A 16,685-nucleotide genomic window follows, 5' to 3' on the forward strand; every position below is an offset into this window, starting at 1 on the left:
TTGAATAATAATTTAAAGGACACCCCAATAAAGTATTTTTAATGCACACGTACGAAGAGGTTGTTTTGCTTCAGTCTGCAGTAAAGAGGATTTCACAAATCGTGCTTGGTTGGAGAAAGAGAAAATATTTTAAATATAAGCTGAGTAATCAACAGCTAGAGGAAGGGAAACCTAGGCTATTGATTCAACAGGAGGCGATCATATGCCATGAATATGATGCAGTGGCAAAGAGTTGCATTAAGGAAAGGCATTTTATTTTGTTTGCTTGCTTAAGTGTAATTTATACACTGCTTTACAGGTGATCTTCAAAAAGTGTTTTACCGTATTTTTCCATGTATAACACGCCCCCGTGTAGAACACGCACCCAATTTTTGGGGACTCCAAATAAAGAAATCCCCCATATGCACTATCCATGTATAAGCCGACCCCCAATTTTAAACTTGAAAAAATAGGGGGGGAATATAGTCTTATACACGGAAAAATACGGTACATAGGATTATTACAACAAGGCAACTTTTGGTACAAAATCTGCTACTGCTTCTTCTCCCCATTGCTCAGGGCAAGATGGTTCTGCGGAAGCCCACGGGGCAACATCTGGTGGAGGAAGGAGCCGTTGTGGGAACTGGATGGTCACAATCCTCCAAGCTGCTTTTTTCTCCACCTCCCTTCAGAGCCCTCTGTGGTGGCAGTTGCATCCATAGTGCAGCTGGAGAAGTGGTGCATTTTACAAGGCAATGCCAAACTAGGTAATAATTTTGTCGTCAACCTTGAAAGGAACTCCAGCAAGACCTATAGCTGGGAATGCACCTCAACTACCAGAGCACAGGTAGGCCACACGGCACAGTATGGTTCTGCTCATTTCCAGTGCGAAGTCTCAAGCATTCTATGATGAAGGCAGAAGGCAACATTCAGCACATGGAAAGTATATTCCACTCACAGGAAATGGTTTTTTGGTACCTCACGCTAGAGTACTGCAAGAGGGGGAAAGTACAAAATCTATGTGTTGAGCAAGAGTGTGGACAACCACTTGCAGAAGAAGCAAGAGAGCTGCTATTCATATTTTGCAAAGGATGGTAGACCTAACCTTGGGGAACTTGAATTCCTCCTCTGCTCTTACTAAATCTTACTTTATTTCAATGCCTCGCATCTTGGGAACAGCAAGAAGAAAACAAGGAGTCTCATTAGCGAAAAGTCCTGCACAAGGACTTTTGCTTACGCAGCAAGGGAACATTTCGTCTGGCAAGTCAGTGGATGGAAAGATGAGACAAGCACAACACAGAAATCCTCCCTTAAGTTTATCTGATTATTAACTGGTTATAACATGTTACTGGACGCAGGTGGCACTGTGAGTTAAACCACAGAGCCTAGGACTTGCCGATCAGAAGGTTTGCAGTTCGAATCCCCGTGACGGGGTGAGCTCCTGTTGCTCGGTCCCTGCTCCTGCCAACCTAGCAGTTTGAAAGCACGTCAAAGTGCAAGTAGATAAACAGGTACCGCTCCGGCAGGAAGGTAAACAGTGTTTCCGTGTGCTGCTCTGGTTCGCCAGAAGTGGCTTAGTCATGCTGGCCACATGACCTGGAAGCTGTACGCCGGCTCCCTAGGCCAATAAAGCGAGATGAGCGCTGCAACCCCAGAGTCTGACACGACTGGACCTAATGGTCAGGGGTCCCTTTACCTTTACCTAGCATGTTACTATCATACATTTCAGCCCCCCATACATACATTTTTATTTGTATGCCTCTTTTCCACACGTAAAATCATGCTCAAAGCAGCTTACAGCAAAGTAGCAGGGTGCATTTGAAACAAATGCTACAAAAACCATTTCATAACACAGCAAAACACTAGCACAGTAACAAATTCATAATAACACAGCAAAGCAAAAAAACACAACGAAAACATACAAAAAGGCCACATCTCCAAAATATGGGGCTGATGTGTGCCAGTCCTGCGCAAGCAATTATTTTTTAGCATTTGAAGTTGCAGCTAGCTTGTAGAAGGTTTCAAGAGATTCAGTCCCAACCCTTTCCTGACAGTGCAATCCTACACAGGTTTACTCAGAAGCAAGTGACACTGAGGTCAATATAAGGCTTGTTCTTGTGCATAGGACTTCAGCCTAAGAGGAATGTATCTTATCGAACAGAAGGCTCAAGCAATTATATCTTCCCAGCATGTCCAACTGTTAGCAACCACCTGATATGCCAGTATTGGCAAGACAGTTCTACCCTAGTAATGACTACCGCACATCATTCTCTGCTCAATTCAGGATGCATTCAATCATTCTACTGTTCTATTTTCAGGGTCAGAAGGATGCTTTCAAAAATAGTTGGATTTCAAGAAAATGCTTTTGTCCTTCAACCTTTATGCGTTGAGAAAGATCAGTCATATTCTTCCATTTCACAGTGCAATGAACATCCCAATTCTCACAACACAGGCATAGTGGTCTGAAATAATAGAGCCCATTTTGTAAGGGTGCAATAAAGAGAGAACATTTCATTGTATCTTACAAATGAGTTACTTACCTGGAAAATAATCTGTTCCCCCCCCCCCCCGAATATACTCTATGGCTACAATGGCAACGTCGTTTTTTTCACACACTTCCTCGAATTATCACAGAATTTAGTCCCTATTTATGAGATGTGCTTATAAGGGACCACTGGTTACAGAAATCTACCAATTACTGAGGAAACTGATATCTTGATAGAAGTAATTTAGATTGTGCCTGCAATCCTATACCCACTTCCCTGGGACTAAGGCCTATTAGCACAATTAGACTTACTCAAGAGTAGACACTGTATAGTACTGTGCTATATTACTCTTTATGGCAGAAGAAATAAAGTTTTAATGACTGCAGATCACTGTTCTTTCCTTTGTCAGAAAGGGCTATAATTTTGGTCTGCCAGATATTGTTGTGTGTGTTTTTTTTAACTAACAAAATTAAGTTTTATAAATATTATTCTCAAGTAAATTTGTTGTTCTAGCTAGCATATAGAGTGAGCTCTTTTCTATTCATTTTCAACTTAAAAAAACCCCTCACGTTTTTACTTCTGGGAATTTCTTATCTTCAAGGGTTCTTTATTCAAAAAGTAAAAAGAAGAAGAAGAAGAAGAAGAAGAAGAAGGAGAAGAGGAGTTTGGATTTGATATCCCACCTTTCACTCCCTTTAAGGAGTTTCAAAGCAGCTAACATTCTCCTTTCCCTTCCTCCCCCACAACAAACACTCTGTGTGACTGGCCCAAGGTCACCCAGCAGCTGCATGTAAGGTGAAGGGACCCCTGACCATTAGGTCCAGTCGTGGCCGACTTTGGGGTTGCGACGCTCATCTTGCTTTATTGGCCGAGGGAGCCGCCATGCAGCTTCCGGGTCATGTGGCCAGCATGACTAAGCCACTTCTGGCAAACCAGAGCAGCGCACGGAAACGCCATTTACCTTCCCGCCGGAGTGGTACCTATTTATCTACTTGCACTTTGATGTGCTTTCAAACTGCTAGGTTGGCAGGGGCAGGGACCGAGCAACAGGAGCTCACCCCGTTATGGGGATTTGAACTGCCGACCTTCTGATCGGCAAGCCCTAGGCTCTGTGGTTTAACCCACAGCGCCACCCGCGTCCCATTCAAAATGTACAACAAACTTAAGATTGTATAGATCCCACACTTGAGTCAATATGTGCCAAAGAACAATAATTGTTTCAGGAACATATGCTACAGAGTTAGGGGCGCCCTCTCGTAGGCACCATTCTCCCTCTCCAAAAAATGGGGGGTGCCTCCACTCTTCCAAACAATCAGGGGGCAGAGGGGGCTTCCCTGGCCAACTCCTCCTGCTGTGAAAGCTTCCTCTGGTACGCCAAAGAAAAATTTATCCAATGTTTCATTCCACACTCAGCCCAGTTCTTTTATGGTAAAATATTGATGTGCATTAAGACCATTTTGTATACCTTAATTCACATTATTTCGGCTGCAAAATTGTTTTGACTTTTTTTTTTCTAAATAAGAGTGAGAATTATTGTTTTCACTTTATTGTTGACATATTGTAGGAAATGAGAAATGGGACTTGGAACACTGGGAGCCACAATCATAGGGCAAAGAAAACAGAATGCAGGAGGGGAAACGGGGGTCTCGTTTTCTGACTGCTCTGATTAATTGGAAAAAGCCAGCGTTACACGTTGCAAATTTGTGCATGCATCAATTACGAAGGCCACCGCTGAGATTCGCAAAACTGTCAACTAGGAAACAGAATACAGCAGAACTAGCCTCACAAACAGGAATGAGCAACTGACAGTCACTATATAACTGTATCTACCCAGAGGTAGAAGTCATCTGTCTTTTGAAGCTATCAAGTCCTTCTACTATTCTGCAATTTAATTTGAAGTTACAATGCTTCCTGGGGGATTTCCTGGCATTATCTGACAGCATTATCTGCATAGCAAGCGCCTGTCAGGAATTTATTGCATGCGAGAAAGAACTAAAAATATTCATGATAAAATGTTAGTTCATTACCAGTAGCGACCGATAGGACAAAAATTGGAAGCACGGTTGTAATTCACTTCACTTTTTGCTACAGATCTAACTTACAAACATGCCACTTTAGACAAGCAAAATCTTTAGAGAGAAACTACATGATGGCTTCACTTTGAGCCATCTGTTACCTAATCTGTAGTTGGGAGAGTGTGACAGAGTCAGTAATCAAACACCAGTATCTGCTTTAGGCATGGGTGAAAAAAGAAAAGCACCATATTATGAAGCCATTTATAACCGTTTCAGTTGAATAGCAGTCACCTGTTAGATATAAACGTAATACTGAAAAAATAGGAGGCCTTGGAGGAAAATTATTTCTGAATTCCATTGTAAAAAAAAAAAAAAAAGAATGGGTAAAACCATGACCTTTCTAGCTAGTATTTCAAAATGAATCATATATTTCCTTTTCACTGAAATCTAAACGATTGTATTTAGCCACTATTTTGTTAAAGGAAAGCGGGGTGGGGAATCCATTGGCAGGAGTGCCAGATTGGCTCTACTGGTGAACATGCACTGTGCTAACCACACCATTGCCTCCCCTTAGCATGAGTAACTCAACTGTTGGGGAGTCAGGTAAATACTACTACTGTTTGGAATCCCTTCTAAGAACCTACTTTATCCAGAAATTGCTTAAACTCCCATACCCATGCAGCACCTAGAGTGTTGGCCCTGTCTCTATGAGAGCCTTCTTCAACCTGATGCCCTCTGGATATTTTGGTCTGGCCCCAGCCAGACCATCCATAAATTTATGCCCAAGGTGCACAAATTTCCTCTCCTTTCTTATTGCCACTCACAACCTCTCTTCAGCTAACGGAAGGGATATGATCTCTCCTGATCAACTGCTCTGGAGAACAATAGTGAGATGTTATATCTCGCTGGCTGGAAATGTCACATGGGGCATTGCAGAAGTGCTCTTAACAAGGAAGCTGCCATCAGCTTTCAATAAAGAAGCAAGAGCTTCTGCTTTCAGTGACACGTAAGGGAGACAAGCACACCCACAAAACGCAAAGGCTCAAGCAAGGAACGGCAAAGCTTCTGCCACAGCTGCCAAAATTTAGAGAGTCTGTGGGAGGCATTCTGGGAGTGCAGACACAGCCCATGGGTTAGCCACTCCTGCCTGCCAAAGGGGAATACCCTCTAAAATGTCTCCAATGAAAACTGGGGCATCCTCCTCCTCCTCCTCCTCCTCCTTCTTCTTCTTCGACCCTACCCACCTGACAGGGTTGCTCCAGCCACTCTGGGCTGCTTCCAACATATATAAAAACACAATAAAACATTAAACATTAAAAACCTTCCCTATACAGGGCTGCCTTCAGATGTCTTCTAAAGGTTGTAGAGTTACTTATCTCCTTGGCTCAGGGGTTGCATAATTCCATACTCTCCAACATTTCTTTGATGAAAATAGGAACGTCCTGAGGAAAAGTGGAATATTCCGGGATCAACCAGAAACCAGGACGGCTTCTGTAAATCCGGATCTGTGTAATAAACTAGTGTTAGCAGTAACATGAACCAAGACTCTGCTCAATATATTGTGCTAGGGGAAAAGCACTGGATATTAGTTTGGGTATACACAAGCGAGAAAGAAATGAAAAACCACTTGGGGGGAGGGAGACATCAAGGAAGATGCAGCCCTGCATGGGGTGAAGGCTCTGCCTGGAGCCAAAAAACAGTAGGAATAAGGAAGGATGCAGGTATATGCTCCAATTCAACTCCCAGCTGAGGCCACACACATACCATCACCACAATTCAATTCCCACCTTAAAATAACTACTTGGAAAATACTGGCTCTGTTTTAAAACACTCCACCTACTATGGTGCCTAATAACAAGATGTGTTCTGTTTTCTCAGTTTGTTTACACTGTTGTGTTTTACAATAATGTAGTCTGTGAAGGGTGGTCCTTCTAATTAGACCAAGCTCCTACTTCTACAAAGCAACATGGGGGAAAGAAAATTAATGACGAATTCGGACATAAAAGTCAATATTTTGGCACGGAAAATGGGCAAACCTAATATATGTTCCAATGGCCATTTTGAAAACAATTTATAGAAGTGGACAATACCCAATCTGCTACTTATCTGAAGATGAAACTCGGGGCATGAGCAGACTGAAGATCTGTGGTATGCCTAACCAGTCTAGGTGGCGCTGTGGTCTAAACCACTGAGCCTCTTGGGCTTGCCGATCAGAAGGTCGGTAGTTTGAATCCCCATGATGGGGTGAGCTGCCGTTGCTCGGTACCAGCTCCTGCCAACCTAGCAGTTCGAAAGCATGCCAAAAAATGCAAGTAAATAAATATGTACCGCTCCGGCAGGAAGGTAAACTGTGTTTCCATGCGCTGCTCTGGTTTCGGTGCTAATAAAATTGTGTGCAGTCTACATTAAAACTACTAATAAGTACAGGTTTTTGGTCTTCAACAGCAACCCAATTTTTACTCTCACCAGCCCCCTCTTAACATCCAACCTGATGAGAACGCTCAAAAGTTTGGGCACTATTTTACGGCATTTGTGGTTGGCTCTATTAAAGTTACTGTCCAGCTTGAGAGGTGGTAATGATCAGTCAAACTTAATTGCTGGGAGTGTTCTATTAAGTAATAATTACTTAATATTAAAGAAAGGGTTGTTGTTTTTTTAAAGAAGAAGAAGAAGTTGTGAAATGGAAGGAAATTGGTTCTACTACTGTGAGATAGTTTCAATGCCACATGCTGGTGGCAAATACAAAAGACCAGGAATTCATAAACTAATGAAACTCAGGCCATTCATAAACTAATAAAATTCAGGCGAAAGCACAAGTAAATACTGTCATTTCAGTCACTGTAATATTAGATTCCAGTTACTAGCCACCTTGCTTGGGCTCAGAGCAATTCTGAATATCACTGAAATTGTTTAATTGCCCTCACAAAATTGGTAGTGAACAGATAAGGAGTGCTCCAACAAAGAGATTGTGAAAGAGACAAAACTCAATGGTAAGCAAGGGGGGCGGGGGGGGGGGGCGGGGGTTCTCCACTAAACTCATTCTTTCATCTCACATTGATGGAATGTTGCCCTCAACAATAGATGTTCTGTCCTTACAGAAGAGCTGTTAACTGTACACATTTCAATTATTATTCAATTACGTTTATTTCTCAGCAGGACGACACTTTTTGTCTTTGCAGACAAAAGATTAAATGTACCGCACCAGGATATGCTCAAGTGTAGCATTCAGTTAACAATCAAATTATCTGAATACACTAGTTTAAAGGTAATAAAGCTGTTGATTGTATTAATCAAGGTTACTTCTCAAAAATATGATTTACATGCTAACAAATATGGATAATTTTTACTTTTAGGTAACAAAGATGGTAAAAAACCCCACAAATAGCTGGAGTTAAATGCTTCAATGAGTAACAGACTAGGTCTCCATAGTCAAAATTTAACAAAGTTTATACATACGTATATATTTAGATTAGCCCGTCTCAGGTTCATTCATCTTTCTGGATGCCACCACTGAAGTGTAGTGAAATGTCACTGGAAATCATCCTGCACTCAAAGTAGCTAACTTTTAACTAATGGAACTTGCATTATTACTGCTGCAATGCATCAATACCACAAGCAACGTGATGTAAACACAATGTGCTATAAACCAAGTATTGCTATGATATATTGATTGCAATAGTAAGGTAAAGGTAAAGGACCCCTGGACAGTTAAGTCCAGTGGAATGCAACCATGGGATACTGCACTCATCTCTGCTTTCAGGCCAAGGGAGCCGGCGTTTGTCCACTGACAGCTTTTCCAGGTCATGTGGCCAGCATGACTAAATCACTTCTGATACACGGGACACCGTGATCAGTGCTAAAGCACATGGAAACGCTGTTTACCTTCCCACCACAGCAGTACCTATTAATCAATAGTAGCAGCAGTCAGAAGCAGACCACCATCCTCACTTCTCAAATCTCACCCTATGTATGATGTAAAAGTACCTCCATTTGTGCTGCTGGTCATGCACAGGGCAGGGCTTCAGTCGTTACAAAAGCGCTCTTCCGTTCAGAAAACTATGGTTTGTGAAGTTGCAAACAAACAAGTCTCTAGTTATGGCATAAGAACAACTTATAAGAAAACTGAACAATCTTGACAACAGAGATCCAGTACAATTTAAAGCCTAGGACAGGCATGTCCAAAGTCCATTTTGGGGGCCTAATCCTGTGGCAGTTTATTTATTGCTGTCAAATCCTTAAAAAAAGCTCAACAACTTTGGTCAGCCCTCATGCACGTTTACTTCATCAAATCTGACCCTGGCCTAGGAGTATGGGCTGGGAAGTACACAATTTAACATTCATTTAACAAAAAAACCCTTTCGATTTAACATGGTAAGGACTTTTAATGTTCATGCAAGCTTCCTTGTTAAGTGTACTTCTGCAGGGCTCAAGTCCAAAGCCAGCCCAGCAAAGTCTATGGAAGGAAAACAGAACAGTGATTGTGAGCTTGGTGAAGCTTCTACTCAAACAGGCAACTCGATCAAAATAAGCTACTTCTTATCCTTTCTGACATAAAATTGGCATGGACCGTCCTCAGAACTGTCTCTTCTACACTGCCAAGTTTCAAGACAGTCGGCAGAACCATTTTCTAGCAATATTATTGCCTGATTTTTAAATTATGGTAGGATTCTGCTGGCTCACCTTCAGAACCACCCATAAGATAAGACAACTGTGGTCCTATATAAATCACTTTGGGTGGGATTCACCTCGAGAACCCTGTCAGCGGAAGACCTGTACAATCTGTTCACAAAGACTGAAATCCTAAACACTCATACGGAAAGAAGACTTGTTAAACTCAGTGGGTCTTATTAAGTAGTAGATGAGCATTGGGTTGCACTGACAGTTTTGGTAAGTGACTGAGTAAGAAGTCTGTTTTCAAAAGTTTCAGAATCAGTTCCTAAGCACTTTGAACAGCTGGCACACATAACCCTCTTGTTTACATGTAACGGATTGTGGCCATTTACCTTCCCCACCCCCCCAGTCATTTTGCCACTGCCCTACACTGAGCCAAGTAATGTCATCCGAATCCAGGCTTGTGATTTATATCTCTCCAGAACCACCAGGAGCTGTTGTCTTATGATTTACAGCTTGTGATTTGTCTGAAGAGAACTACGCCACATTCCCAGTTCCAGACAACATGCTAAGTCACCCCATGACTTAGTTCAGTGCATCACAGCAGCAAAGCAGCCAGGGAGAAACAAAGCAGCCACCATCTCTTTCTCTGGGAATCCACGTTTGCTTGTTCACATTGAGCTATGGTTTGGCTTAATCTTATATGTGAATGAGGTCAACTAAATTGCTCAGACAAGAGCTTGCTACTGTTTAAATAGGAAAGCCTTCAAAATACTGATCCAATTGCCATAATGTTATGGTCGCATCCATAAAATAATTCAATATTTCCTGCTCTTTATGGTTGTACTGTACTTCTGCTTCTCTCCAAATATCTTAATTTTTTCCTGCTTATTCCCTTCAACTGAATGCACTCTTGTTCCAAGTGAGGATCATCTCTAGTCCAACTCCTTGAAATGCAGGAAAACGCAGTTGTCCTATATGGGGATCAAACCTGCAACCTTGGCATTATCAGCACTATGCTCTAACTGAGCTATCCACTGACTGCTAACCAACTGAGCTATCCACTTGTGTAACAAGCTCTGTCTTCCATGTTCCATGGCAAAGCCAAGCCGGAGTTAATCCTGTCCTTACTCGCCAAAAGGTAGGCATTTATATTTTGGCCTCCTTCTCCCACGGATATCCCTAGTGGCAAAATAAGCCTGAGCGCTCGTTCACAGGAAGGCTGCACAAGGTAGAGGCAGGGTTTGTGGGCCTTTTCAGAATAAGGTAGAAAGGGACGGGCAGAGTAAGAAACAAAGCTGATCACTGCTGCCATTTTTTTCTTCTGCGCAGAAAGCTTACAATCCATAACACTATGGAGGAGGCCATTATATTCTTAGTTCACATAGTGGTTCAAGCGCTGGACTAACACCTGGGAGACCTAAGGGTTCAAAGTCGCACTTGGTCATTAGGCCCTGGGTGACCTCCAGCCAGTCACTGCCTCTCAGCCTAACCTACCTCACAGGGTTGTTGTGAGGGTTAACTGAGGGAGAGGAACCATGTATGTATGCCTCCTTAAGCTCCATGGAGGGAAAAGGTGGGATAGAAATACAATAAAACAAATGAATAAACAAACAAACAAGCCCGACAGAGGTCACCAGCACCTGAGACTGCATCATAGAATACAACCCAAAATATTGAGCAACTTATGTTGTGCATTAGCAAATGATTCTTCCTATCTTACAACAGGAAGTCTGAATCACAACAGCTGGAATCCAAAGGCATCATTGTGCAAGTAGGAGACACTATCACCAGGTTAAAATAATTAAAAATTAAAAATCACTGATCTTTCCTTTCTGCTGCAAGCCTTGATGGTCCCCCATGCTGAAGAAGCAGTTTTGGGGTACATACAAGAGGCTGCAGCAGAAAAGGGGAAAGCCACATTCTCTAAGTTGAACTCGGCTTAGAAAGCAGGATCCAAGCCAGCACATTAGCCCTCCTGAGAAAAAGAAGGATATACACAATTCATAAGTTATTCCACATGGGTTGGACATTGCCAGTACATAATTCTGAAATGGCAGCCATTCATCCAATAAAGTGAAAGGATTTTATTTTTAATTTGTATTTTAGTTTCATTCCACCTCAAGATCAGTCCTGCAGTTAATTCAGCTTAATAAATGTTGTCCTTCATATTAGATTGCCCGACTGAATTCTACACAGGGCTACATTTCAGTTCGTCCGTCATTCAATACTTTTTTGTCAAGGTTGCTACTTGTTTAGAGGGTAGCATTTGGCATAACAAAACTTTTCACCGTTGTGGGGGGGGAGGTTAAAAAAAAAGCTTTCTTTGAGTAAGACCTCAGGAAACTGCAAACTGAAGCCAACTTCAAATAGAACTGAGGCAAATGAGTGACTTAAGTGGGTAACTCATACTGTGTGTGTGTGTGTGTGTTGAAAAGGAACTGCATTGGAAACATAAATATTTGGTCTAACTTACATTGAATTAATGAGCGATACATCCAGGCAACCAGGCAATGCAACATGACAATGAAAGCACATCAATTTATCCTGAAATACAACCAGTATTAGAAATTCAGATACATAAAAGAGGTGCCAAACAGCTCCTTAAACCAAGGTGACAGTTGCCAAAATGGAATGTCTTGCTGCCATTTTGGGGCAAGACAGCTCTAACAAGTCTTTTTCTTCTTCTTCAAATGATGGACTGACTTTGACTGATTATCAGTTAAACATCTGGCTAGTTCTGATGACACCCTTGAGCTAGGTTAAGAATTCTGAGAACTTAAAAGAAGAAAAGTCACTTGATCCAGGGACAGTCTACATATATATTGGCCTATTCCTACTTTCTTTTCCCCTTAATGTGGACACAGACCATTCATAACATAAGAATATTCTTCACAACTGTGAACAGGGCAGTGGGGTGGAGTTAAGTGAAAACAAGCTACAACAATTAAAACTATAACGTTGTTCACCGCTCCTGCTCAGGCTGCACAGAAAAAGCATTTTGGTTCCTGAAATTCATTCTGATGGTGCAGATAAAATATAACGGATAGAATTATACAGGATGTGTTGCTGGTATGTGAAAAAAGACAAGATCCGATGATCCGCAGGCATGCATGTCCAGATGTTGGAGATGTCAGGCGCCATCCTGGTGCCCAGGCATCTTCAGTTGGTTGCATGTGGCCGATGGCTAGGTGCAAAATGCACCTGGCTAATTTCTATCACTGAATACAACAAACTTCAGGCTACATCGTTTTATCCTATCCTGTTTCTTTGCAGTTCCTCAGCAGCCTCTAAAAGACAAGGTCATATCATGTGGACAAACTACAATCAAATTAAGGTAGGCATGGATATACGAGTGAAGGATGGTTGTACATAAGAGAATGATATCCAGTCCCAAGAGATTATGCCATGGAAGCGGGGGGAAACCCTGCTCAAATCTCTGAGCCAGTGACATCCAGTTAAGATTTAGGTGTTCCCAAGATTATGAACTATCAATCATATAATGAGAAGCTAGTGCCACCAGGGCTCAGCAGCTACTGAAAATTTTATTGGTGGACACATTAACTGGTTTCTTGCACTTGTGACTCATTGTTAGTACATTAGAAATTATAATGTGAAAGAGAAGCTATTTATTTAATTATTTCCAAGCAGGAATGAGTGCACAACCTTCTAAAGAGGCTCAGGCACATTTCCTGACAGATGACAGATTGTTAAATTCAAGTTACACTGCAGGTTGGTGTTCGACCTTGGAAATGTGTTTCACTACAAGAAATACAAATGAGGTATTCTGGCTTTATTTCCTGATGGTGAAAGGCTTTTTATTAGTCAACAAGAACACCCACAGTGTCAGGCAGCCTCACAACAATTTGATTGTCAAATGAAATTAAAGAGATGGGAAGCCTTAAAGATTATAACATTGCGCATTAGAAAGGGTGAGCCTGTCAAAGCAGTCTTTCCCAAAGAGCCTTAAATAACAGCAAGGATAAACAAATGTTTCACAGCATCTTGAGCAAACTAAAATTAAAACACAATTCATCTAAGAAACCTAGCTGAGAAAAAAAAGAAAGGTGATGGTTTAGTGTGCCAACTTTTCCATCAAAATTTTAAAGCTCGTCTTCTCCAACATGCAGGAGCAATTAATTAAGCACAGATGTGAAATTGTACTTTTGCAATGAGGAGAATGTCCCAATTTCTCTTACAAGGCGAAATAAGCAAACTGAGCTTTCAAAACGGTTTTACTTCATTGCTACCGAGTTATGTTATATAACATCATGCCCCCACGCCAGTTCTGGGTGTTTAAGCTTCATCTGGAGGTTTATTACAGCACAGTATCAGCATCGGATTACAACTTTTTAAGCATGCACACGCAGCTTCTTTTATCATGATACGAGGAAGGTATCGCATCCCAGGCCCAGCTTTTCTGATGACATCGTTAATGCAGAGAAAATGCTCCCGCTATGCAGGAAACACACATCTTGACTGCAAAGGAAAGGAAAGAGACGGCGGGGGGGGGGGGAGAGAAATCCCTTCTGTATTAGTATTATCATCCATTCGTGTGCCAGCGAAGAAATGCAGGGATAACAACCCTGTTAAGGCAACAACTCCCCTCTAAAATAAAACAACCGCAGCATCTTTTCCAGAGTGCCTTTTACCACTCTAGTTTGAAAAGGCAGACTTGCCCCAATGGGCATTTAAGGTCGTGAGCGGGGGGGGGGGGACACGCAAGCATGTGCATCTTCCCGTGTGCGCGCACCTGCACAATCCAAGTCACTGGAGAGTGTGCCCACGAATACAGACCTGCTCCTCTTCCTATGCCTGTCTGGCCGAGTCCCAGTTGGTGGGTGGGTGCAGGCAGGGAGAGAGAGAGACAGAGGCCTGCGCGTGCCTGTATGCCTAGCTCTCTGCTTTATCTATCCCACCCGGAGAGCCGGCCAGACAGAGACCAGTTCTCCGGCCCTGCGCGCAGTTTCGTCCCAGCGCACGCAGCCATTGTCCCCCCGCGCCAACGCATCGCTCGCAGCATGTGATGCGGCGCGAAGCTGACACGGGCAACTTGGCGGGCTCCTCGCCGGCTCTGCGGCGGCGGCGGCGACGTGCCGCTCCTGCGTGGCAGGCGTCCGTTAGGGGCCCTCGGGGTCTGTCCAAGAGGCTGGCAGAGGGGCGTGGGGGGGGGCGAAGAGCGGGGAGGCTCCATCCTCCTCCGCCGACCCACCGCCGCTCCCGGCCCGCGAAATCCCCTCAGACGCGGAGGGAGCAGGGCACAAAGGCAACCCCCCGGCGTTACGCCGCTGCCAGCCCGGGCGAGAAGGAGAGGAAGGGAGCAGCACCTTACCTGGGCTGGGCGCACAAGGCGCGCGCTCGGGCCGCTGCAGCAGGAGGATGCGGGCGCTTGGAGATGGAGGAGGGCGCATGGAGAGCGGCGCGCTCCTCCTGCCAAGGGAACGCGTGTGGCGTCGTCGGCTCTTCCTCCTCGCTGGAGAAGGAGCTGCCCCTGCTGCGGGCGGCTGGAGGGGGTCCCGCTCCTCCTCCTCCGTGCAGCCTCGCTCGCTCGCTCGCCCGCCCTCAGCCTCGACGACTCCCGCCCCTCTCCGCCCGGAGCAGGCTGGCCTGTGCCAAGACCCGGACGCGTGGAGCCAGCCGGAGCGGGAGTCAGTGCCAAGTCATCCTCCCGCCCAGCTTGGAAGAGGCAGCAGCGCGGACTGGAGAGCAGAAGGGCGGCGGCGGCGGCGGCGCGGGCAACCCACCCACCTAAGCGCCCGCCCGCCCGCCCGCCCTGCTCCGTCCAGCCCCCCGCGCTTTCCTCTCACTTCGCCTCAGGCTGGAGACCCGGCACGCGCCGCCGAGAAATGCCAGCCGAGGACCCCGCGGCGCCCGCGGCTCGCTTGGAGAGGGGGCTGCCTCTTCTCTCTCCGCCCCCCCCCCCCCGCGAATCAGCTCAAGTCTTTGGAAGGGAAGCGGTGGAGGGAACCCTTTTCGGAAGACTGCGTGACGCACGTATGAATGTGAAATCTGCATGCACACCTACATGCAAGCATAGGGGCATGTTTATCTTTGCCAGCGGAAGCAGGTGGCTGCGGGGAGCGGGGCGGGGGGGGGGAGAGAGTGGAGGAGAAATTCGATTCGGCCTGCGTTCCAAGTGAGAAGCTGCCCATTTCTCCAACCCATACAAAATCACCAAAACAACACTCTCCCTTCAGATTTTGAGATGCAACCAAATAATGTTGCGAGGAGTTTGTGGGTGCCAGACAAACCCCCCCCCCCGTGTTAGGAGTTTCATACTCCCTTGTGTTAGGAGTTTCTGGAGGCCGGACACTGGACCCCTGGATTCAGCAAATGTTAAAATATAAGCCAGGCTGGTTTCCTGATGGACCAGTAGGGGAACAAAAGGAAGGTGATGAGCCATTAGGAAAGCCAAAGGGGGGGGGGCGCTTTGTGCCAGACTGCAAAATGGGAGGGCTCCTCCTTCAACTCAGAAGACAAAGGCACTAAGGCAGAGTTTCAAGTTCAGCTTAAGGGTTGGCGGAGTTTTAGGTTTTGTGACCTAGAGAGGGAAAGGTTGCAGGCTGCTAAAGGCAGAGAGCTGGAGAGAGGGACACATCACCATGGCTGATGTCTGTTCCGATTCCAACCCCTCTGTCACAGGCTCAGGTCGTATATATATGTAAATAAACCATATATCCTAAAGACACCACAATCTGTGTTGTGCCTCATTCCCAGAGGGAAATACAAACCCTGGGTGACATAGGCGCAGCTGCCCCCCCAAATCCTCAAAAAGCAATACAAACATTTAACAATCTAAGGTTCTGCCGCCGCCCCCCCAACAAAAGCCAAGTCATCCTCCCGCCCAGCTTGGAAGAGGCAGCAGCGCCTCTTTAAAGGAAATGTGCATTTTTAAAGGATGTCAGCCCAAAATAATCTCAACAACTTTGTGTCCCGCCCCCCAATCAAAAATCCTGGCTATACCCTTGCTGGGTGAGCATTTTATTTCCCTGGAATCTCGCATCACTTCGGAGATTGGAGTGCTGTACAATAAAACGCAACCCAAATACATGTATTGGGGGAAGTATACATTCATAAAAATGCATATGTCAGTAACACAAATACATTATGTTAAGGGAAATTGCTTGCCAAAAAGACATTGTTTCTTAGGCAAACCGCATACAACAAAATGTACGTTAAGAGAAATTTGCACCAAGATATAAATTTTCATGAAGATTTTAAAATGAAACCGTAAACCGCAGGAACTAAATCTATTATTTCTTTAAAAATGAGAGAAATGGAAATTGACAGATTCATCTATCTGTACTTGGAGGTTATATGCATGGTGCAGGGGGAGGAGTATATACCAGTGGTTTTCAACCAGTGTGCTGTGGCACCCTGGGGTGCCTTGAATGATGGTCAGGGGTGCCACAGGCAACACTGGCCTCTATCCCTCTTTCCTTCCCTTCCTCTTCTGATGCCCTCTCACGTCTCTGCCTCCCAAAGGCTTACACAGCTGTTTGTCGCAGCAGCCCTGGCTGCAAGCTCCCCAGGGAAATGGTGCCTCTGGGGCTGGCCAGGGAGTGCTCCCCAAGCCCCTGTGGGGCAGTGTGAG

The 16,685-nt window shown here is 44.7% G+C and overlaps 1 protein-coding gene across 11 annotated transcripts in view; it reads right to left on the reverse strand.

Moving 5' to 3' along the window:
* The window catches only part of OSBPL6 (oxysterol binding protein like 6), a 100,735-nt gene extending 85,577 nt beyond the window's left edge, over positions 1 to 15,158 (reverse strand). For 4 of the 11 annotated variants that reach the window (XM_081866355.1, XM_081866348.1, XM_081866352.1 and 1 more), the window contains exon 1: positions 14,424 to 15,157. The gene's annotated coding sequence lies outside the window, so the exon portion shown is untranslated. Of the gene's footprint in view, positions 1 to 13,888; positions 14,128 to 14,423 lie in introns of those variants that run through there. The other 7 variants (XM_081866349.1, XM_081866357.1, XM_081866358.1 and 4 more) reach the window with 4 other exon arrangements.
* Positions 15,159 to 16,685: the final 1,527 nt, after the last annotated feature.

Source organism: Podarcis erhardii (genome assembly GCF_964252035.2).
Source record: "Podarcis erhardii genome assembly, chromosome: 1".
In the NCBI taxonomy this organism is placed as follows: Eukaryota; Metazoa; Chordata; class Lepidosauria; order Squamata; family Lacertidae; genus Podarcis; species Podarcis erhardii.